The 13,200-nt window shown below is 46.3% G+C and overlaps 1 protein-coding gene across 6 annotated transcripts in view; it reads right to left on the reverse strand.

The window, feature by feature from the left end:
* NTRK3 (neurotrophic receptor tyrosine kinase 3) overlaps nt 1-13,200 on the reverse strand; it is a 179,744-nt gene that overhangs the window by 140,571 nt on the left and 25,973 nt on the right. The window lies entirely within an intron of this gene.

The raw sequence follows: 13,200 nt of genomic DNA on the forward strand, positions 1-13,200 counted from the left end.
ACCTGGGAAGTTTGCAAAGACAGATGAAAAGTAGGAGGGGAAGGAGCAGATCACTGCTAGAGAGAAGTGAGACAGTACAATCCCTCCCCCTACACAGAGAGAAGCATAACAGGGGATGCATGAGAGACAGCAAAATGTGGGAGAGAGGCAGAGATGCAGAGGAGGGAAGTGAGTCTTGCTAGAATGTCCTTTCTCAAAGGTCATGTTTTGCTACATTAGGCAGAAATGTCAAGAGAAAATTGGATTCTGAAAGAGAAAAAACAACAGGCTTTCCACGCAAATAAGGGAATCAAAAATAGCATGATCATGTTATTACAATTTAGGGCACAGGGAGATGGAGGAAGGAAACATCCTCACTAACGCAAGAATCTTTGCCATGCAGATGTGCTCAGCTTTTCTCCCTTGGTCCTTGAAAACCAACTCTTACCACCCACATCCCACCCCAGAAAGCCACAACCCACACTGAGCACTGGGGAAGATGAGCCCTCGCTTGCACACATCTGACCTTGCCCCAGTCATGTCAGACATCTACCGTGTCAGTAAGGTCCTTGTACAAGGTCTTGATATCAGCATGGAGACGCAACAGGGCTGCATCCACAAATGGAACAGAAAAACATATCATTTAGGTCACAAAGCCAAACACCTGAAATCCAATCCTACTCTTTTATGCACGCATTGAGCCCATCTGCCAACTGCTGTGGCAGAGCTGCTACAGGAAAATCTCTCTGCACAACTCCTATCTCTCTCCCCAGAAGAGATCCATCCCCTGTGCTGGATGGGGCAGGCTTCCTAGGGAAAATAGCATGTGATTATGTAATTAGAGATAGTATCACAGTACATGCACATGAGGAGATTAAATTATGGCTCCACGGGTGAATGGAGCAATGGCACTTTATAACCAATTCAGGGCTTGTAAAGTTTCCTCTGTTCTGTCACCATACACGGTGAGTTTCCCAGGCCAAAAGTTCTTTTTCACTTCCAGATTCCTCATTGCTTCTGTCACTGGAACCTCACCTTCCACATATCACTCTTCATACCACTCCCAAACACTCCTCATAGGTTGATGGTTGGACTAGATGATCTTAGTAGTCTTTCCAACCTTAATGATTCTATGATCTCTTTATCCATATCCTATGTGGATATACATCCTATCCTCCGAGTTCTTGCATCCTTGCATTCTCAGTGTCCTCCAACAAGAGCTGCTCATCTCCTCCATCTGCTCCCAGATATCCTCTGCAAAACTCCCTCCAACTGGATCAAGATTTGTTCTGCCTCCTTAAAGTGCTGGAGAAAAAACTGGGTGCTACAAGACCGGAAAGCTCATATAACTCCTGAAACACCCACAGATCATTTAACTGGGAGCAACACAGAAGTCACCTAGCAATAGTAGGAGATCTTATTAAATTCATTTGAATATTGGCACACTCGTATGGAGAAAGCAAAAATAAGCCTTTTCTACACAACCTGCTCTTTGACGAGCAGATTTCCTCCCTCCACAAAAGGAGGGTGTGGGTACCCTGGGATGGAAGCATCACACCAATTGGTTTCTGGCTTAAGCCCAACAGCCCATTTTCCATCTACCCACTGCCTCAGCCATCCATAGCAGGTTTTGTTTGAAACCAGACAGAAATCATCAGGAAAATAAAATGGATTGAGCCAGGAACAGACACCCAACACAGAAAACTTCAGCCTGAGCAATTAAAATTTGGCAGAGTTATAGGAAAGTGGAAACAATCCTGTAGCAGAGCGTGCCAGACAACCTTTATAATAGCCTGCGCATCAGCTCCACCAGTAATAAAATACGGCACATCACATGTCGAGGAGATACCTGGGAGAGAAGCAAAACACCTTCTTTGTGTATTTCACACTGGCAAACAGAAGCCTGTCTCAGGACATAGCTGTGACAATCTGGCTGAGGAATAAGGGGAGAGAAAAGCAAACCACTCCTTTTGGTCCCTGTACATGAGGAACACATAGGGACTAGGAAAGCATCACTTCTGCACAGGACCCTCACTGCTGTTTAGAGACACAGAATTGTTTGAGTTGGAAGGGATCCTTCAAGGCCATCTGGTCCAACTGCCCCACACTGAGCAGGGACACCTACAGCTCAGAGCCCTGTCCAGCCTGACCTGCAGTGTCTGTAGGGATGGGGCACCCACCACCTCTCTGTGCAACCTGTGTCTCACCTCCCTGATCAGGAAAAGAGCTCAGATCCAGGCAGCCCATAGCAAGGGGTCTTTCATGAAAGAGGAGGAAACAGCGTGTTCTTCTCTTCCCTCGATTACCCTGCTACCAAAAGAGCTCCCACTATTAAAGCCATTTTTATTCAGCTAAATTAAGCTGGATGCCTCATTAATGACAGCAACAAGCTAGAGTCCCCTGTAATTAAACTGTAAGCTATATTATGTGGTTCAGTCCAATATGATGTCAGAAGCTCTGCTGGGGAGGGACTCTGCTTGCCTATCCCTCCTCCACTCACTCTCATTTACACGATGAGGCATTCAATGCCGCATGGGGGAAGTTTTCCACACACTTTAATAACATGGTGCCACTCTGGAAGTCCTGCTCATGGAAACAGAGCAGCCAGGGTTGGAGGAACTCAAGCAATGGCCAGGCACAAATCAGAGATGAGGCACACCATCAAGCCTCTCCAAAACTCAATGTCTTTCCTTAATGTGATAGATTTATCCCCAGCTAGTCCCAGGAACTGTGGAAATAAATACTGACCTCACCACAAAGCAGTCACTGCAAGTGTTGGGCTCAGTTGAAATCCCCCATAGCTCAGCACAAAGCCTCAGCAGGACACACATGAACCAGAGCCTGCAAAGCTTCAGAGAGTGCCCAGCACACATAAGCCTCACAGATGGAAAATACAGTTAGGTAAGTCAGTAGTGTCCAGGTCTTTGCTGATCCCAGACAGAGCAGAATAAAACAGCCATCAAGGTTCAAACTCCCTTTGTAAGTTTGGACACCATAACTCTCTCTTTGTTCCCAAATGTATCCACAATATTGTACTATGCTCTACAAGGCATCTGAACTCGCATATCACATCCCATCATCACATCATTCCCCCCAAATTATTTCTTGTTCTCATAGCCAAAAACTTGTAATAATCTCTCAAACTCGAGGCCTCCTGCATTGAAGGAGAGCATATCAACAGTGGGAGCTATGCCCAAAAGATGTGACATCAGAGGGGAGCGGCCCAGCATCCCTTCATACCTCCAAGTTTTAATACCATAATTTGTAAATCTCAAATGCCATTGAAACAGGATGGAAGGAGGTGGAGAGGGTTGACTCCTCCACACTGTTCTTTAAATAACAGCATAGTAACGCAGAAGCTTCAGAGCATAGTAGGGCAGGGGCGGAAGGCACCACAGCTCCGGCAGCTCTCAGCACATCTGCTTTGCACCTCTCCTCCCACCACCTCTGCCAACAGCCTGCAGCCCAGCCCTCAAAGGCCATCTCCGCGATGCCTTCACACCCTCCAGCTCATCTCATCCGAGGCACCTCCCAGCTGCACTAAGCTTTTTTCGGAGACATATCGTCCCTCAGAGCTCACTGTTGCTCACAGTTTCGGTTTGGCTCATGGTACAGATGGGAAGTGGGCAGCAGATGTGGGTAATATCATCCCCTATGCTTCAAGATGGATCAAAGGCGGGGATCTGGCCCTCCCGTTGTCTCATGCTGTTTACACTGCTCTTCTCCAAAGACATCTGGGCTCCCAAAGGACTCGAGGAAAGGTTAAAAGCGAGGTCAGCCCTGCAGTTGCTTTCCCTTTGCCTGCCAGCTTCCCCGCAGGGCAGAGTCCAGCAGCATCCACAAAGCATGCCAATCTCCCACTCAAGGAAAAGAAAATTAATCTGCAACAGGCAAGAGCCCTTCCCCTATGGCTGTCCTCTTACAGCTGAGATATCCTCAGAGATGCTTTGCATCAATCCTTTCTCTTCTCCCCAAACCTAGAGTCATTTTAGGTCCATTACATCTAGAATAACCATACACTGGGCTTTCCTCTTGTTTCAATACCCAGCAATGATATTGGAGAGTTGCACTGATTGAAAACAAGAGTTGCCAGCTGACAGCTCCAGCAAGGGGCTGGCTTTATCCTGCCTGTTTGCTTCAAATTGCATGTTTCTTCCAGATAGGAACAAAAAACAGCTGGGGAATGCCTCCCACTCGCAGGTTTCCAGCAGGCCCAAGCAAACCAGACAGCTGCGTAACAAAAATCACCCCTGCTGTACCGAGACACAGCACAGGATGGGAAGTACCTTAAGGGACATTTCCTAGCATCTCCATACGCACAGGGACACCAGACTGCAGACACCCACCCCCACAGAATCCCATGTGTTTCCCACTACATCTCTCACGGGTATGCTGAAACATTACAGATGGGTGCACCGCTCCAGGCAGAAGGGCACCCCATGGATGTGGGATCCAGGCAAGGTGCACACGAGAGCCCCAGTTTCATCACATTGAGCATACAGCCCTGGGATGGGGTCTTGTCATCCCCTCCCCAGGAAGGGCTGTACTCTCAGCTGTTGCAGGGCTCCTGCATCAAATTTGTATTAAAAATAGTTCTCCCACACATGCACTTAATTGAGTGCCCAGAAATCAATGAGCCCTGAATAATCTCACACACTGCTCTTGCAGGGGTTAGTAAAGGGAACAGTAACAGCTATGCCTGAGCACTGATTTGTCTGCCTTGGGGAGCTGCCAAAGGCAGAGAGAGTCTGGGACAGTGATGAGGAATCTGCAAGCAGAGGCTCTGAAGAAAGGAAGGGTACAAAGATGTATGCATGTATATATATATATATATATATGCACACATACCCCTATATCTCCCAGCAACAGCAAAACAACAGGGCATTAGGCAGGCTAAGCTCTCAGCAGACACTGCTAAATGGTTTCCAATTAATTAACTGATTACATGATAGAACAGAAGGGGATTCAAGTGAGTGCTGTTGACCTTTAAGAATAATTAATATCATCAGGATCGCAAAACTCGTCCAAGAAAAATAATTAGGAAGACTCTAATATTGCCTCCAAAGCCATGTCGAAGGAGGAGAGGAAGGTTCTGGTTATTATAGAAGCACCATTCCCAAGTATTTTCTAGCAAACCCATTCTCCCTTTACACTTGCTTTCCATAGAACTTGCACACACGCTTCCTCCCAGCCCCAATCAACCCTCCTTCTTCTCTCCAGATCCATTTTCCCTATGACATTTTCCACAGCTCACCCCCAGTTCCACATGGAAACTTATGGGAAAAGGGCTGGAAAGCCTGTGAGCTTCCCCAAGAAGGACTGCATGAATACACTGCAAGGGCGACTATGAGAGCAGCCATCATCCCTTGTACAAGTGTGGAAAAAAAGCCACAGCCTTGGAATGAAACCCACCTTTTCAGCAAATAAATAAGTTTCCTCTGCAGCTTATTACTGTTGCAACTTCTGTGGCTTGACACTTCACTAAATTATAGATAAAAGGAAATACAGTCTTCCCAGGCTCAGAAAAGGAGGCTGCTGCCAAAGAGCTGTGTTTACACCAGCTAATGAAAAGAAAGTCTGCCATTAGCCCACAGCACCCAGCCTGCATCCCTGCTGAGCGCAGCAGAGCTTAGGATCAAGCAGCTGGACACACAGATGACCTTTAAGGTTCCTTCCAACCCAAGCTATTTTATGATTCTATGACACCCACCCCGAGGGACCAGATCTGTGGGGCACATGTGGGGAAGAGAAAGCAGAGCTGGGATCATGCAACTCCAGTGGGACCACACTGTCAGCCAGTAGAGCTGGCAGCTGCCACCTCCTGTGCATCACAGAGGCTCCTGGCCTCAGCAGGAGGTGATGCTGATATGCTCCAGCAATGCCTCATCAAATGGCAAGATAAACACTCAACCTGGGAGACAGACAACATCAAGCAGAGAACTGGCTCACAGCTCTCCCCAGGGACCCATGGGGAGGAGGAACAGGGAGGCAGCAGCACCTAGGGGCACACCTGAGCACGGGGTTTGGAGCAGAAATGTTCCTGTTTGCAGCAGTTGAGCACACGCAGGGGAGTACTGTTCTGAGCAGTGAGTTGCCTACAGCTACTAAAGGCATCCAGGGTCCAGCAAATCCTGCTTACTGCAATCCTCACTCATAACTAAGCTAAAAGCAGAAACATGTTTTGTCCTTAGCAATTAGTTCTGTCAAAAAAATTCACAGGAACATCTGAAAAAAGGGGCTGTACATTTCCTGTTCTGAAAACATGTTGCACATAAAAGAAAGATAAGTTTATTTCCTCTACCCTTTATCTACAAACGTTGGTCACTGTGAGGACTATATTCAAATGAAAAGCATAATCACCATGAAAGCTCAGAGTGCTTCAAACTGCAGCAGGCATTCCTTCATTATTCCAAGATAGCAAATTACTCACAATTATCAACAAGCACAACTGGATTCAACAAACATTTAACCAAGCTCCATGAGCTGTGGTTACAGTGAGGTCAGATGTCAGTTCTCCTAGTAAACTTCCCAAGTGAGAAAACCACAGACAGCTGCCGGGTAGTAGTGCTGCAGGATGACTCCATTCCTGCTGCAGAACAAAGCCAGTGCCAGGAGCCACTGCAGTTCAGAAAGTTTATATTGCATCTGTCAAACAGACATCTCAGAAGACTTGCTTCATACAGAGGGAAAGATGGAAGATTGAAAGCGCTGCTGGCAGTGAAACCAGACAGGTCATTCCTCAGGTGAACTCAAACCTTATAGCTAGACACAGCATGCACCTGCAGCCAGGTGTGAGCAAGAGGCAGGGATAATATGAGGCTTCAGCACAAGCAGGGAGGCTTGGCTGCAGGCAGAAAATGCCTGTACTACAGTCAGGGTGGCTGGAGCTGCTTGGAAGCTGGAAAGCACAGCTGTAGGCAGAGAGAACAGGAGGGTTGGAGGCAGGGAGGCCTGAAAAGCTGGAGGCTGGGAGACTGATAAGCCTGGTCAGGGGGACAAAGGCTGGACCTGGGCTGAAGGGTGGGAAGGAGAAGCTGAACCACGTGCAGGAGGGCCGGGTGGGGGCACTGTCCGTGGTGCTGAACGGCGGTGCGCCATTCACTGCGCAGCAGGGAGGTGGGGACACCAGGCACACTCGTGATCCAGCCCGATGATGGGACCTGTCCCCTCCCATCACCCACAGCACCTGGGAAAGAAAGACCTCACACTCCTACTCGCAGCCTTATAAACATCTCAGTGTCTTGCATTTGATAATTCAAAATTCATCCCTAATACAAATGAAGGGAGAGGTTTGGTGAGAAACTTTCCCCTCCTCCCCTACATCTTTCTAATAAAATTTTATAATTCCAATAAAACACACAACTGCTTAACTCATGACATTTAAATTATTGCCTAGTCACACGCTATCGTGGATTAATATCTCATCATTCATGCCCTGACGTATCTTATTACTCAACTAATGTATGATTTGAATGTTTCTATTTTTCAGCCCTGGTGCTTACTGCCTGTACATCAAAAAAAGGGAACATCATCCCTGGAATTGTACTGTTAGTAAACCAGTATCAAGAAAAAGAAAAGTCTCAGGTGAGATAATTTGTGTGTAACCAGCAGCTTTCCATGAGGCTTCCACGCTCTCAGGTCTTATCTGGGAAGTTACTGCTCCCTGTGCAGTAGCTCTTACACTGGCAAAGGTAGATAAGACACACCTTATACTATAACTCAACAACTGTGCCACAAGTTTTGTTGAACACCTAAAAGGAATAGCCATAGGATGTTTCTGGATTATCTCCATGGTGAAGTGATCCCAAGAGCCTAGAAACGAAATCTGGTCATAGTCAGTCCCCTAACTGCTGGAATCAGCTCATCATGCACTGCTGGTGTTCTCTTCTGAGAGGCTGTAAGATATAGTTAAACCTCACTAACAACACATCTCCTTCAGGACTGTATGTGATGTTTGGCCAGTCTTGGAATGGCATCTCACAAGAAGACATCTATCAGGTCCTTGTTGCACAAGGGCTACATATTACAGAGGACAAGCACCCCCAAGCAGTTTTTGCTATTTAAGATAAGGGAAAAAACAGAACTCAAAAGGCAACCGTTGCTCTCTAAAAGAATAGCAGTTGTCTCTTCCAAAAAATACTCCAAAAAACAATGCAATCTTCAGAGAGCAAAACAAGTCCCTATAGTCACACAGTGCAGCTGGAAACATCTCAGCATTTCAAAGGAAGGAAGGAGAGAGAAAGCCATGCTAAAATCCTGAGAGCCCAGGTACTAGAGCAATAGGCATGACATAAGAATCTGAGCAGGCAACAAATACTTGTGATAGTATTATTACAGCTCGTCTTACATTGCAACCACATCCCACAATTCAATGCCAGATATCACTAGAAACCATACCAGGAGTTATACTGCAAATAAATCACATAAAAGGAGAGAAAACAAGCATTGTTGTCCCAGGTTTTCAGGTGGGGGATCAAGGCAGAACAGGTCTTGCTCCAAGGTGCAAAGTGCTCGAGTTAGAAAGTTTCTGTCTCAAGTCCCATTGGAGTACGCAATTCATAAAAATCACTGCTCCACCTCCTATTACAACACAAAACACCTCCTGAGCTGACTGGAACAGCCTGCAGTCAGGAATCCTACACCCAGCCCTCCACATAGAAGTCAAATGATTTCGACCCAGCCTAAAGGAAAACCACAGTCCTGCAGGAAACCAAATCTCCTTCATCCTAGCTCACAACGGCTGGTAAAACACAGAACCTAACTTTGCTGCTTCAGGAGGACAAACAGCTGCAGTTAGCCGCTTGTCTGTCACCTGTGGTAAGGACTAGGAACAAACATCCCACCAAACCACTGCTGTCAGTTAGCATATCTGCAAGGACCTGCTCTGTGCTGGCATCCAGGGAACAGAGCAGATAGAAAGTCAGAGCGGGAAAGTTTATGGAGGAGGAGACATTGCTGTTGTTTGTATTGGTGACTGAGCTATAAGCTGCCCATCATTTTACAGAACAACTAGAGAGACACGGGGGAAAATGCCTCCTAAGTAAATCACAGCACAGAGGCTCACTGTTAGAAGGTGGTGGGGTGGGAACTTCTTTTACTCTAAAGGGTGAATCAAATCGTACCCAAACTGCCTGCCTGATTAGGAATGATGAAGGAACATTCACCTAATGGAAGTGAAAGACCATTTAATTTTCCTCTTTTTTTTCCTATAGTCATGCAAAAATTCAACTCTCATTTAGTCCTTTGGAAATGCAAAATAAAAGGCATTAAACTATCAAGGAGAAGGTTTAGTTAAGCACATTACTTCATACTCTCAGCGAGCTAAGAGCTCTCATCTACTGTGCCCCAGCTTATGCACAGGACTTGTCAGACTGCACTAGCTCAAGAGTACAGAAAGGAAAACATAAGCAATTAACACATGACAGTTTGGATTAGGAGGAGGCTGCCAAGATGGATATGAGAGCAGCGTAGTGATGAAAGCACAAAATGTAGAGAAATCATCGGGAAGAGAGAGAAAGGGTAATAGCACATCAAGGATCAAGCAAGGGACTGCAGGCACTCACTGGGCATGGAGTTGTTTACAGGAGGAGAGCAAAAGGGAACATTTAACTCTGCCTTAGATACACAAGTGGCTTTTTTAGAGCAAGGCAATAGATCATTAAACACAAAGGACAGGAAAACGACCCTCAAGCCATGACTGAGAGACCGATGCTATACTTGCAGTAATTCAAAGTCTGATATTTTGTTCCTTTCCTTCTTTATTATAAGATCTTGATCAATCTCCCGTATGCACAGAGCAAAGAGTGCAAACCTTGCCAGCCTTGCAAATCTGTTACCTGCGGCCCTTGTAATCACGCGAGCCTCAGCTGCTGGAGGGCTTCAAATGCTGTCCCAAAACAGCACTGAAGAGCACACAAACTCACCCACTCTACCCTGCTTGGCTACCTCAGTTTTCAGGGGATACACCCCAGTTTCTTCCTTATCAAAGACTAAAGCCACTGCATGCCTCTGGGAACTCCCATGTCAAAGCTGCAGACTGCTTCCAACACCAGGGTAGCAGTTCACATGACACCATGCATCACTGGAGTGAGAAGGGACATTTTTGAAGGCCACACAGTCCAACTCCCCTGCAATCAACAGTGATGCCACAGCTGCCAGGTGCCCAACAGGACACCCAACCCAACTCCACTCTCTGAGCTACATAACCAACAGCACAGGTCCTAGGACACTCCAGGTTAACCACACTGAATTCCCTATGGGAACAGACCCATTCATCAGCCAGCTCACGCTTTATCAGTCAGAAGAGGTCCATGCACATTCCTGCCAGCACCTCCCAGTTTATCCTCAAGCCTCAATCTTATAGCAAAAACACTGGTAGGATCAGAGACATAAAAATCCTATAGAATAGAAAGCGGCCTGCCCATATGATACTCCAAAACCAGTTGCAGTCAGCACAAAGTACTCTTGAAGCCCATCCTGGCTTTTCCCAAAGAACATCCTTAAGATGCTCAGGTAAAAAAATAGAGGAAAAAGCTTTATCCTCAATCCCATCCCTGCTCTGGCAGGCAGTGCTGAGAGTTCTCTGACAGAAGCTGTGTCTTGGCCAGCCCACAAACCCATTTAGAGCATGTATAAAGATCCAGAAGACACTTTAAGAAGAGCCTCTAAACGCAGGCAGAAATGGCAATTATTAATTTTCTAAATAGAAATCTGACTACTTAAGCCTTATTTAAAAGCGTGCCTGTCTCTATAATTACACAGCCTTAATTTGTTTTCTTTCCTCCACAATAAATAAGGTGCGCACAATTACCCTCTGCAAACACGGTGCCTCCTGACTGGCTGGCCCAGTATGCAGCTGCTCAGGAAAACATTTAGAGGGAATTACAGTCTCTTAAGTACCTGTTTCCCAGTACAGGGAGACTCAGACACCACAAAAGTCAATTTGTCTAGCCCTAGGCACAATCTGCAGGAACTCTCCTCTCCCACATGCATAACTTCACCACCCCAGCTGTGAGCAGCAGGCTGGACACACTGCCTGGAAGCAATCAGGTCTTGTCCTCTCTTGTGCACTGATTCCCGGTGCTGGGTTTTCCTGGTGACTTCCCAGTGCGTAAATAAGGATTGTGATCACGTTGCATTCCTTCCTACAGGGCACTACAACCACCTCTCTGTGCTGTTTCTCTGCCTATTTTCATGACAGTTACCTGAAAAAGATCCCCGTGACTTGTAATTTCCTATCAAGTTGAATTAAATTGGCCAGAGCATTCCAATATTACTAAGAGAAGAACAGACAGGGTAAGAACACGCAAGACTTTTTCCCCCTCAATAAGCTTTTCTACACACAGTGACATAGGAAACACGTATTCAGATGGTTTATCCATCTTAAATTTAGGCACCATATCATCCTAAAGCCTTCTTGGGTACGTTGAGCCAACGACTGAGGCTTTGTGTTATCGCTAAACATTTTCAGTCTGCTACCCCAATTTACCCCCATCTGAGCAGTCAGAACAAAGCTTTTCCACAACCTATGTCTGCAGCTCCCCATATTCCATGCACGGTGCTCACCACAACCACTTCCCTGTTAGCCAAGAGACAGCAAAAGCTGCACAGAAATGGGAGTAGGAACCCACCAGTACAACTCTGCACAGAAATAGAAAAGGCTTCCAGAAAGGCTCTGGATGACATTCAGTTTAGATCAGGCTTGCGTCCATCCACTTCAACACACAGTCAGTACTACTTTTAGAAGAAATCAATGGCCCAAGATCTACAACGGGGAAGGGGGTGGAATTTAAATGAACACACCAAACCTCATTCAGAACCATTATTTTAAGCCCCTACAAACCTGAGCTCCTGCAATTAGAGCTAAGCTATCTGCTTATGATTGCACAGCTGGGGTCTGAAGACAAGCGCATGCAGTAAGGAGCAGACAGAAATAGAAGCTGCTGGGAGAAGGCAGAGCTATCTGGTCCATCCAAGATGAGGAAGCCTTGATGAAGGACACCGGGAAAAAGTCACTTCAGAGGGAGGCTGGGATTCAATTTAGAATAGGGAGGGATGGAGGGGGAAAAAAAAGCAATTGAGTCCCTGTCATTTGTATACAAGTTTTACGTGGGAAAAATGCCTGCTGCTTTTCAGATCCAGCTTACAGCACCCCATGAGGTCCAAGGATCACTCTTACTCAGGCTGTGAAGTCTATGCTGTTAGACATGTGCAGTCTACATCTCAGCACCACCTGCAATCAGCCAAACGCACAGCAAAGGAGCAGCAAAGCCACACTGTCCTGCAACACATTCAGCTGATGCCAGCTCTGCCATGAGGGGATTGGGATGGTATCCCTTGCTCTCATCAGCTACTATACCCACTAAAAACAGTCCAAGACTCACAGCAGAGCGATATTTCCATTAATCCTTTTACCCCTGGCACCTACATGTAGTGGGTCCAGAAAATGTCAGGCTCTCAGCAAGCTGAGCTCTCCAAGAAGCAGCAGCCAAGAAGACACTCTGAGGTGCTGGCATGGCCCTATGGGCACATAGCAGAACCCAATTGGCACTGGGTGCCTGTAAGCCCAGGCAGCATTCATGCTCTCTTATGCCAGAGTTAGATAGTCCCAGGAGAAAGAAGCCAGCACCATGATGTAAGAGTTCAAGGGAGTAGATGTCCCTGCAAGACCCAGTTCTGCATCCCTGGGGATGAGAATCCGCCACCAGGAGTGGCCACCTCACAAACATTCACACACCAGGGACTGTGCTCAACAGCATCAAATCCCACCAGCAAACATCAACCAAATAATGCACTTCCTTGCCTCGAGCTTGAAACAGCAAGGAAAGAAAGACGTTAAGAACATGATCAATCTTACACGGCCCGAGCAGTAAACAAACACATATTTCATCACAACATACCAACCTCAGCTTCTGACACAAGATGTATATGTTGGGGTTTTTTCTCCCCCTCCATCTCAAAAGTAATCACAAAAGACCAAAAAAAACCCAAATATTTTCTAAGAAAGCAGTAACAAATGTATGTGTACACATTAATGGCACATTCAGATTCAAAAGGAGCGTATCTCCTTCCACACTCCTCTGACAACTGAACTAATTTCATCGGGTATCTAACGCTATGCATGTAACAGATAAAAATTAATAAGCTGCAATTGCACAATTGACAAACTACATTAACAAACTATCAGTTGGGAGAGGTATTTCAGAAAGAGCATTTCCCATT

The sequence above is a fragment of the Excalfactoria chinensis genome, chromosome 10, assembly GCF_039878825.1.
Source record: "Excalfactoria chinensis isolate bCotChi1 chromosome 10, bCotChi1.hap2, whole genome shotgun sequence".
In the NCBI taxonomy this organism is placed as follows: domain Eukaryota; kingdom Metazoa; phylum Chordata; class Aves; order Galliformes; family Phasianidae; genus Excalfactoria; species Excalfactoria chinensis.